We start from the raw sequence: 12,391 nt of genomic DNA, 5'->3' as shown, positions 1-12,391 counted from the left end.
AAGAATCACGGCGAACATTTTTAACGTACAGAGTTCGTACTGCACGCCTCGCGCCTGAGCGTCCGTGGCTATATAAAGCGCGCTGAGAGCCGCGCCGCTGCCATAAGGAATGCTGCCCGAAAAGTCACTATTCCACGCGAACGAAGTCGCGGGCACAGCTAGTTAATATTATAAATGTGAAAGTGTGTGTGCTAGCTTTTCACGGTCCGTTTAACCGTTTTTGACGTTTGGCAAAAAGATATCTTGCATCCCAGGAAGGACATATAAGCTACTTTTTGTCCCGAAAAATCAGAGTTCCACGAGATATTAAAAAAACCTAAATCCATGTGGACGCAGTTGCGGGCATGATATATTTGTATATATTGAACTTGCCTCTTGGAGACGGACAATCTAATTTGTATCCGGAAATATCAATAAGTTCCCACGGGATTTTAAAACCTAAATCCACGCGGACGAAGTTGCGGGCATCAGTTAGCTCCTCTAGCTAGGTAAATGTACCTCCCCTAAGACAGGCAAGCTGGTAGGTACCTGCCTATTCATACGTCAATTTCAAAAAACCTACAGAAAAACTACAGGAAAACTTTGCATGAGACAATAGATAACTTTGACCCGTCACCTCGGTTGAGCGTGCTGCGAGGTAGTAGATAAGTACATAATAACCTTTTCATTCGACATATTATGTAATGTACAGATATTGCTTCCTATACAACTTAGCAACTGACAGCAATTCAATTTAGAGACTTGTCTTTCAGTCGAAGATTCTAGACTTCTTTGTTAGAAACTCTAGATTATTGAAATCCATCTGTATAAGTATATTGTATGTTATTATTTTTTCTTTTTAACCCCCGACCCAAAAAAAGTCGTGTGTATCTGTGTGGCATCGTAGCGCCTAAACGAGTGAACCGATTTTAATTTAGTTTTTTTTTTGTTTGAAAGGTGGCTTGATCGAGAATGTTCTTAGCTATAATCCAAGAAAATCGGTTCAGCCGTTTAAAAGTTATCAGCTTTTTTCTAGTTACTGTATGTAACCTTCACTTGTCGGGGGTATTATAAATTTTTAATTTACACTGTGTCACTATGATTTCATAATTTTACAAAAACAACCAACTAGAAAAATTAGTAGCTTCTCACGTCCCAACCGGTTAACCGATTTTGATGAAAGATACAGAGGTAGTTTGCATCCCATGATCATGGTTACTAGTTATCCCGAAAATTCAGAGAGTTCCCACGGGATTTTAAAACCTATATCCACGTGGACAAACTCCGGGAATCACTTAGATTTTATGACATAGAAGATTGGAATACATAAATTGTTTTCTTAGGATTTTGAATAATGAAATAGGAATAAAGATTGGCTCGATGAAACACATACGGGTAATCTAAGTAGGTAAATATACTTGTAAAAGGAAAACTGACTGACTGACTGACTGAACTATTAACGCACAGCTCACGCTTCTACAAGTGTAAATTAAAAATTTATAACACTCCCGACAAATGAAGGTTACGGTAACTAGAAAAGAGCTGATAACTTTCAAACGGCTGAATCGATTTTCTAGGATTATAGCTAAGAACACTCTCGATCAAGCCACCTTTCAAACAAAAAAAAAACTAAATTAAAATCGGTTCATTAGTTTAGGAGCTACGATGCCACAGACAGATACACAGATACTTAGGTCAAACTTATAACACCCCTCTTTTTGGGTCGGTTATTAAAAATCAATGGCACAGCTCATGGACAATATCGGGTTGTTTGACATGCCGATAGCTAGAGAAGTCTCGGGCTAAACTAATCAGATAGGTATATGTATATCTCTCATTGAGAGACTATTTGTACGAGGTAGCTATACATTCAATAAGTACGTGTAATTGCAATAAAACATTGGTCATGCGATATGCATACAACAATGCCTGATGTCTGAGTCAACGGTCAAGCACGTCTGTCTGTATGTGGTCTATATACACGCTTACCTTAGCATTTCTATTGTGTGAATCTTTTGTTTATAAATTGATGAAAGCGCGAATCATATCATATCAAGTAATATAATAATATGGCATAATATTGTATATCAAATATTTGAAAAGAGCAACCGCCGAGTTTCTTGCTGGTTCTTCTCGGTAGGAAAGGCATTCCGAACCAGTGGTAGATGCTTTTGACGATTCAAAAGAACTTGTAAAAGTCTAATTTTTATAAAATGATTTTTTGCATGGGTATAGTTAAATATCTGGAAAGTGACACATATTTTTCATTCCGGAAAATCAAAGAATGCCCACGGAATAGAATATTATAGACTCGATGGAGCACATCGCAACAAATATCTGTACTATAATCTACTAGCCCGCGATGGCCGCGACTTCGCCCGCGTGGATTTAGGTTTTTCGAAATCCCGTGGGAAATCTTTGATTTTCCGGGATAAAAAGTAGCCTATGTGCTAATCCAGGATATTATCTATCTTCAATCCAAATTTCAGCCAAATCTGTCCAGTAGTTTTTGCGTGAAGGAGTAACAAACATACACACACGCACACACACACAAACACACACACAAACTTTCGCCTTTATAATATTAGTGTGATGTCTCACTTGCAGACTATTCGACTATACACCTTTGAGAAAATGGAGAACTCTCAGTTATGCAGGTTTCCTCACGATGTTTTCCTTCACCGTACATAACTGTAAAGTTAGAGGTGCGTGTCCGGGATCGAACCCCCGACTTCCGATTAAGAGTTCTAACCACTAAGTTATCGCAGCTTCAAGAACCACATGAGAAGCAAGAACTGTGTCGTGCAGTAATGAGCAGTGAGAATCAGGAAGGAGGCTTTATTGTTGTCTACGTAATGTTACATCTATAGGTATAGTCTACGAACAATCACATGCACATAGTAATAACGAAGTAGTGACATGATGGACAAACAAGCAAATTAGACTTAAAAATCGGTCAAGTGCGAGTCGGACTCACATACGAAGGGTTCTGTTACATCTAAGTACTTACATCACCATACAAATCCAACAATGGACAATCAAAAAGTGTACTGCAGTACTATAAACGACAGTTATGGAACTTCTAACAAAACGAGGCGTCGATGTCACTGGCAGGCGTTTTTCTATGATGTCACATCACCGTAGCCTAATATTTTCAACCTGGGCGGCCTACTCGGCTTCTGGAGCGAGCTTGGATGGCTGAAGTGAAGACTTCGGCGGGAAGGGGCAACGCACGCACAACAGACGGCAACGTTTAAGTGCGGAAACCAGCCCAGAGAGGAGAAAGAAAGAAGCCTAATATTTGACACTAGCTGATGCCCGCGACTTCGGCCGCGTGGATTTAGGTTTTTCAAAATCCCGTGGAAACTCTGTGATTTTCCGGGAAAAAAGTAGCCTACGTGCTAATCCAGGATATTATCTATCTCCATTCCCAGCCAAATCCGTCTAGTAGTTTTGCGTGAAGGAGTAACAAACATACACACACACACACACACACACACACACACACACACACACACACACACACACACACACACACACACACACACACACACACACACACACACTTTCGCCTTTATAATATTAGTGTCAAGTGTCATAGTGGCAATAGACATACACATTCTGTGAAATTCTGAACTCTCTACCTATTACGGTTCACGAGATACCGCCCGCTGACGGACGGACGGACAGCGGAGGCTTTGTCATAGGCTTTCTTTGACTCTCCTCGGGTACGTAACTCTGAAAACCAGACTTCAATTGTTATAGGTAGGTATGTAGTAGACCTATATGTCATATGCCTAGCATATATGATAATATATACCTATAACAACCATGCCTGCTTAGTTGATACATAACATTTACCCACTAAGTAAGTATGCTAGGAAATTCTGCTGTTTGTTTACTAAGTTATTAGCTATTCTAGCGTCCTTTGTCTGAAACTGCTAGTTACATGTACTGAGTTTGTGAATTGTGAGTTATCGCTATTTATTGAGTTTAGAAAAACTGATTTTTCTATAAAGTTTGCTATTTGTAGGACCAAACGAAAAAATTAATCAATAACCTTGGTTCTACTACGTTCTGTTCTACGTAGCGAGTTTCATACATGCGAAGTATTTTTTTTCGTTTTTGAAAATTATTACGCTTTTGGCGACACTAACTCAAAAACAATTTTTTGGATCCCAGACCCCCAAAGGGTCGACGTATCAATCACTCGGCTATCACCTAACCCACTCTAGTATAGGAATATAATAATTAACATTATTTTTATATCCTACCAGGAATTACTCATTTCACCTTAATTATGAACAAAGTATAATGACCTTAATTAAAGCTTAAGTAATTAGTGTTTTTATTGAAATTAGTTTTATGAATCATCATTCATCCTGACGTTAAAGTAACAATTAGTATTCATATCAATTAATAAATCGTAGCTTCTTAATCGGTGTTTTAATCAAAGAATGAGAGATGTAGATAGAGTAAAATTTTTAGTAAGTAAGTATTTGTTGTTATCACACTTCACGCTAATATTATAAAGGCGAAAGTGTGTGTGTATGTGTGTGTGTGTGTGTGTGTGTGTGTATGTTTGTTACTCCTTCACGCAAAAACTACTGGACGGATTTGGCTGAAACTCAGAATGGAGATAAATAATATCCTGGATTAGCACATAGGCTACTTTTTACCCCGGAAAATCAAAGAGGGATTTTGAAAAACCTAAATCTACACGAACGAAGTCGCGGGCGTAGCTAGTAATGTTATATGTTTGGACGCGTTACCTCGTTGAATAGCCAGACTTAATATGCTGATGCTGACTAATATGCTCAACGAGACAGGCCTAAAAAAAGATTCCAACGAATTGAGAACCTTTTTCTTTGAAGTTGGTTAAAAAGGGTCTGGCATCCTCACCCCAAGAGCCCATGGTCTCCACCCCAAAAGGCACAAATATGAAATTATTTTCTATATTTTCATATTTCACTCAGTTATTTTTTTATAATTTCTCCTTCGTCACGTAAATTGCTATCATTGTTATCTAAAGAATCTGTAACCAAACGTGCCATCCGTAAGAATAGTGATACAACTGAAAATAAAGAGCACACATTTAACTCACAATATCTAATTGATTTATTGTTCATTTGTTAGGCATGTAAGAATTTTTAGAGTTCCGTACCCGAAGGGTGCCAACGGGACCCTATTATTAAGACTCCGCTGTCCGTCTATCCGTCTGTCAGTGGGCTGTATCTCATGAATCGTAATAGGTAGAGAGTTGAAATTTACACAGAATGTGTATTTCTATCGCCGCTATAATAACAAAATAATAAAAATCTCAAAATAGCCGGCATGAAAATTAAAAAGTGTTATTTCTTCTACCATGGCACGGAACCCTTCGTGTGAAAATCCGAGTCGCACTTGGCCAGATTTTCATTTATAGTCATTATAGGTATAGTCAGCAACAAAGCTAGGTTTGCAGTTTGCACCCGTCCATATTCGCTTGTACTGGCGGGTGCAAACCTACCTTTGTTGCTGACTGTACCTACTTTAAAAAGCTTTGCCTGCGGCTATACCTTTAGAAATTGCAACATCAAAGAATGAATCGACGTGAAAATAAAACCGGAAACACCGTAGGTCTCTCAATAATACTGACATTAAAACTTATTGCTTAATGTTATAAAAAGTGTTAACTGTGTGGTTAAAATGTCAATGAGGTATTAATTAATATAATATCACCTATTTTTCCTTAGCTCACATAAATGGTAAATTGACTGCAATCTATAACTTGGTGGTAAGTGAGATGCAGTCTAAGATGGAAGCGGGCTAACTTGGAAGGGTATGGCAATTTTTATCAAACCCATAAGGCCTTTGGTTTCTACACAGCATCGTACCGGAACGCTGAATCGCTTGGCGGCACAGCTTTGCTGGTAGGGTGGTAACTAGCCAAGGCCAAAGCCTCCCATATATTTGAATTATGTCCATTTCAGTGCGCCCACCAGACCAGACCAGTCCCAGATAATTAAACTCCAGTTCGATTTAAAAAAAATTACCCACGTGCAAAACCCAATAAACTGAAAAGTTACTTTCTCGCAAAACGGAAGTTAAGCAGAAATACCTGACGAGATCATGACCTACTTGCACCTACTTGCGCAAGAGTCGAATTCGCTGTAACATGACATAATGATGGTACCTATTGCATCACAGACGCCGAACAAATTACGACTCTATTACCATCACAATAGAGTTGGAATTCTAAGAGAATATGAAAAGATTAATCTGATATCCGATTATGAACTCTGTGTGAGTTGAAACAACGGTGGATTTTGATTAATGGTCAAATTAAGGACGGTAGTGGAAGTAGTTATGCTTTTTAATTTGGGCCTGTGTCTCAATGTTGTCTAATTATTATCTATAAGGCATTATTTAATTAGATTTTCAATTAGACGACCTACTTTTTAGGGTTCCGTAAACGAAGGGTTCCAACGAGACCCTATTACTAAGCCTCAAGTGTCCGTCCATCTGTCCGCCTGTCCGTCCGTCCGTTTGTCTGTCTGTCAGCGGGCTGTAGCCTGTATCTCATGAAAAGTAACGTGTAGTAGAGAGTTGAAATTTTCACAAAGTGAAAGTTATAGTATTTTCAAAAATACCATAACTTACATACTAACTTACGAATTTTTATTTTCTATTGCCGCTTTAACAACAAACAGTATTTTAAAAATGGCCACCATGTCAAATTAATAAAAAAAAATAAAAAAAACTTGTACGATGGTACCCTCAGTGTACAAGCGTATTGCAGTTGGTCGGATTTTTTTTTTTTTTATAGATTAGCGCTTGGCTGCAATTAGACTTGCTGGCAAGTGATGATGCAGCCTAAGATGGAGCGCGCTTAGGTAACATACAGACTTTAAGTGTGCTTTCAAACTCTCAGACATAAGCCTGCATTTTATACATTAACACATTTTTCAAAAGTAATAAGGAAAAAACAACTCAGCTATCACGTAAAAATAACATATATAATACTAGACTTTAATTACGTACAACGAAACCTGTACGTAATAAATAATTTTACGTCCAAACTTGAACCTTGCCATAAAAATATCTATGCCACTGGGTCACACATCGAAACTTACATAAGATTCGTTGGTCCAATCGTTTGAAGACAGCGCCAACATTGGGGCAAACGTGCGCCAACTGAAGAGTGATTGAATCCACTCTACATTGGTTGCCCTTGGCACAAACAGATTTGCAATCGTAATTTGCAAGCCAGTTGTCTTTGTTTTCATCGATGCCTATTTAGGAATAGGTTTCTAAAATGCCTAGCTCGCATCCTTAGCACGCCTTCCCTCGTTTTAATGAGTGTGAACCTTAGCTACATTAAATTCTTTTCCACCAAAGCTTTTCAACTTTAAATGTATTTGCACAAAAATATGTTTACAATTTGATAACTTCCAAAAATGTGTTTCTTACTTTATGTACTAAGGAGTGTCCGTGTGTCGTCATTTTCCTCCGAACCATATAACAAATAGGTATTAGAATGTTAATTCTAGATTTTATAGATATCTAGGCTATGTCCGCGACTTTATAGGGGAGGACTACACAAATTTCAAACCCCTATTTTACCCACCAAGGGTTAAAATTTTCAAAAACCCTTTCTTAGCGGATGTCTACACCATAATTGCTATCTGCATGCCGAATTTCAGCCTGATCCGTGCAGTAGTTTGAGTTATTATTAACGCACATAACGAAAAAATTCGAGAGAGACAGCGGGACCCTATAACTAAGCCTCTACTGTCCGTCCGTCTGTCTGTTAGCGGGCTCTATCTCGCTAACCGTAATATTTAGAGAGTTGCAATCTTCACAGAATATGTATTTCTATCGCTGCTATATACAACAAATAATAAAAACTTCAAAATGGCCGCCATAAAATTTAAAAAAAAGTGTTATTTTTTGAACGATAGTACGGAACCCTTCATGTGCAAGTCAGTCACGCACTTGACCGATTTTTCTAAATATTGTTCAACAATCATTAGGCAAGGTAATATTATTGTAGAGTTCACCTTTCCAACATCTTCCGATATAGCTAAGGCCGCCGGTTTTCTCTAACCTTGGCGGTTGCGACACCCGTCCGTATGCATACACTCTTCTATTACAACATTTATACACCCTACGGTATAATATTGTGTGGTTGTTAGCTACTTGTACTCCATATAGACCACAAGGCACTGCTTCGCTGCGCATGAAAATTCCGCTACGTGAAAGTTTTCAGGAGACTCTTAAACTTATGAACCTTGAAAAAATATGCTTTTTAAAATATAATAGAATATATTTTTATTCAAATAAACCAGTTTTAAATGACGAACCAGTCTTGAAATGATGAACTATAGTTTTGAATGAGAAAACTGGTTCGGAAAAACGTTCCTACCGAGAAGAACCAGCAAGAAACTCGGCTTTACTTTTAGATCATAGCTAAAAAGATTATCTCTTGAACTACCATACATGCCAACAAGTGCACAAGTGTAAATTAAAAATTTATAACACCCCCGACAAGTGAAGCTTACAGTAACTAGAATATAGCTGATAACTATCAAGCGGCTGAACTGATTTTCTTGGATTATAGCTAAGAACACTCTCGATCAAGCCACCTTTCAAATAAAAAAAAACTAAATTAAAATCGATTCATTATTTTAGGAGCTACGATGCCACAGACAGATACACAGATACACACGTCAATCTTATAATACCCCTCTTTTTGGGTCGGTGGTTAAAAAACGGGTTTCTACATGTAGGTTCCTATTCCTACTAAACTACTATAATAGAGCTCCTATCGCCTTTTAAAACCAAACAAATTGACATCAAAACCAAAAATCCTAAAAAAATACATAGCGGATATTACATGCGCAGCGACGCACTGTCTACCCTATTTTTAAATACATTAATATTTTGACTGCTTAATCGACACAATTTAATTTTTGTATTGATTTGTGACCCAAACACCATCAGCCCGATTTTATTACATATTCATTAACATATAGATTAAGTTTATTTGCGTTTCTAAGAATCTTACCAATAAAAGTCGAAGGCCTCACCGTTTGGAGCAAATAGTATAAGATTGACCAAACCATGAGACCTTGTGCCTTATACGTAGGAGGTCGCTTCCCGCAAGGTCCCTGCTTGCACATTATTTGCATACTAGCTCTTGCATGCGTGCTTGCATGGAATGCTAATTGATTGCTAAGTGATACATGTGTTTTCCTGAGTTTCTATGGGAAAATATACACATGTAGAAATACTTTGGAAACGTAATTGTACATTATAATGTAAAATTCCAACATTTATTAAAATTTTATAACTATGTAAGTATATAGATGACATCCGCGACATCGTCCGCGTGAATTTAGGTTTTTGAAAATCCCGCGGGAACTCTATTTATCTAATGATTTATCTAAATTTTCATTAATTTTCTTAAAATATTTAAAATCAGCAAACACAGTGAAATGTTTATGGGCGGCGGTAATCACTTAACATCAGGTGGCCCGCCTGCCCGTTTGCTCGCTATTTTTACTAAAAAAATGCTACTATGCGAGTGAAAAACCTAACTCCAGAAAGTCTAAAGCGCCGGGAAAGTCGCTTACGCGTTTCTCCATGATGCTTTCTGTTATTTGTATTTTCAGCAAACTAAGGAAAACTAAATCCACGTAACAGTTAGGTTAGCTATTTGTATGTATGAATAGATACGTAATATCCATTGTTGTTTGATAGGTCATAATCATGAAGTATGGGAAATTTTAACAATAGCTCACTTTTCCATCTTACATATAGTCTGTTCACTTAGATAGTGTCGGTACACACGCAGGAGCTCTTATTATTTTATTATTTTTATTTATTATAGCTCTTATTATCTTTTATTTTATTATTTTTTACAGTATATTCTGAGAATAAAATAGAATACTATTTTTTTTCGTCGCAAGGCGGCGCGCTACAAAGGCGGCCGTATCTAAGCGAACAGACTTTACCTACCTCACTAGTTACAATCACAGTTATCTTTATTCACGTTGAATGATGAATGAGTTAATTATAAAAACTCAGTGCCTGAAGATCCATAGTCTTCGAACAATATTATGTGTTGTCAGTGATGACATATGTATTCGAGATATTATTGAGTACAGTCCAGACTTTTCACGCGTCATTTTTAACCCCCGACCCAAAAAGAGGGGCGTTATAAGTTTGACGTGTGTATCTGTGTATCTGTCTGTGGCATCGTAGCTCCTAAACTAATGAACCGATTTTAATTTAGTTTTTTTTTTGTTTGAAAGGTGGCTTGATCGAGAGTGTTCTTAGCTATAATCCAAGAAAATCGGTTCAGCCGTTTGAAAGTTATCAGCTCTTTTCTAGTTACTGTAACCTTCACTTGTCGGGGTGTTATAAATTTTTAATTTATACACTTGTAACTCTACATTATTGGTGTAATATTGGTTACTCTTTGACGTAAAAACTACTAAACGAATTAGTTAAGAAATAATTTATTTTTCACATAAGTAAGCACCATCCCAATTGGAATGTCCCAAAACCATTCATGCATAGCATATGCTGCATTTTGGTTTATATGAACTTCTCATTTTAAAAAAAAAATGACGTCACGATAGCGTAAAAATCGGTCGCATTACATAAAGATCATTAACCCCATTGAATCTCTGAGGAAAATCCTGTACATACACTAATGATGTTACACGGATTGCATCGGGGAAATACCTAAAGACGCGTGAAAGTAAAAAAAGTGCAATGATATTATAATACAGTATTTTGCATTGCACCAGCGACTTTTGTTTATTATTGAGGTTCCGTACCGCAAAAGGAAAAAGGAACCCCGACAGGATCACTTTGTTGTCTGTCCGTCTGTCAAGAAAACCTATACCTAATAGTAGGGGTACCTACCCCGGGCACACGTGCATTGAAAACAAGAGTCGTAGAATAAAATATTATTAACCTAAAGAACAAGAAAAATTAAACTTTTCATGTGGTTAAGAAATAACAAACTATTTGGAATATTTTTGGGAAACAGTGATGCGCGCGCGTTGATGTCTTTCCTATGGGAACTAGCATCGAAAGTGATTTGCTCGGTAGTGCAGAGTTAGGTTTTAATAATAGTTTATTTTTCAGGCAATTTTTTTTTACACCCATTTCTTAAATATAAAATAAAATAGAATAGAATACAAGAGTAAAATAAAAATAAGCCTCCGATGGGAGGTTCGTTGTAATGTATTATTATTTACGGTTGTTGCCACGATGCACGGCAAGCCAGTACTTTGGTATGCGATTTTCAGGACACTCAGAGCATACCCTGAGGATCTCGTTCTGAGAATTGCGGATGCGGAACCAGAAAGCCGCAACCCGAGATCTAATAATCGCGAAATAATCGGGCACTTTGGCGTCAGCAAACATGCCCGACGCGCTGCAGTATTTAGGCAGTTTCATCAGAATACGGTATGCGTTATTATACTGCACTCTGATGCTGCTACGTGCACTTGCGGTGCAGTTGACCCAAAGCTGACACGTGTAAAAGCATTGACAATATGCTCTGAACAGTGTCAGCTTCGCCTCAGAACTACACCGCGCAAATCTGCGTGCGAGCATGTTGCACCGAACAGACAAAGCCCTTCTTTCTCGTTCCATGTCTTGGTTGTCACGTAGATCCTCAGTTAAAATATGCCCCAGATACCTGAATTGCGCCACCCTTTCTACAGGAACTCCATCTAAGAAAACCGACGGGATCCTCTCCTCTGCACGGAAAACCATCATCTGCGTCATTCTAACATTATATTTAAGGCCGTGATCTCTAGCATATTGTTCTGCTGTTTTGGCTGTTGCTCTTTTGCGTATTACCATAAAAGCTAACGTTATTTCTTTTTTTTTTTTTATTGAAAATATTACAATAAAACTTAAAGCTAGCCTTATCTAATTACTATACAAATCATGCCCGCGTGGAATGGTGCCAAGAATACTGGCTGCATTTCCGCGTTGGACAGCCAGGCTGATCCGTTGCGCAAAGAATGAGCCAGCCCTACTGTCACCCGATAAGGCTATTAAACGCGGTGAAATGTCTCGTAAAAATTTCTTTGCACTAAGACTCCAAAGCTAACCTATAAAACTATATGCTCCAGCAATGCGCAGGACTTCAATTGCTTTTATACATGGCATAATATTGTATATCAAATCTTTGAAAAGAGCAACCGCCGAGTTTCTTGCTGGTTCTTCTCGGTAGGAAAGGCATTCCGAACCAGTGGTAGATGCTTTTGACGATTCGAAAGTACTTGTAAAGGTCTAATTGAATAAAAACATTTTGAATTTTGAATTTTTTTGAATTATGAGTTTTTGCCCATGATTAATCAAAGTTTAGTATGATTTTGAATAAAAGATGCAGTTTTCTCCT

At 37.7% G+C, this 12,391-nt stretch overlaps 1 protein-coding gene across 2 annotated transcripts in view; it reads right to left on the bottom strand.

Annotated features, from left to right (window-relative positions):
• Positions 1 to 12,391, bottom strand: part of LOC123877735 (ABC transporter G family member 23) — a 92,202-nt gene that overhangs the window by 47,146 nt on the left and 32,665 nt on the right. The gene's annotated exons all lie outside the window — the stretch shown is intronic.

The sequence above is a fragment of the Maniola jurtina genome, chromosome 24 (assembly GCF_905333055.1).
Source record: "Maniola jurtina chromosome 24, ilManJurt1.1, whole genome shotgun sequence".
Taxonomy (NCBI): Eukaryota; Metazoa; Arthropoda; class Insecta; order Lepidoptera; family Nymphalidae; genus Maniola; species Maniola jurtina.
This window is presented reverse-complemented; position numbering and strand designations above follow the sequence as displayed.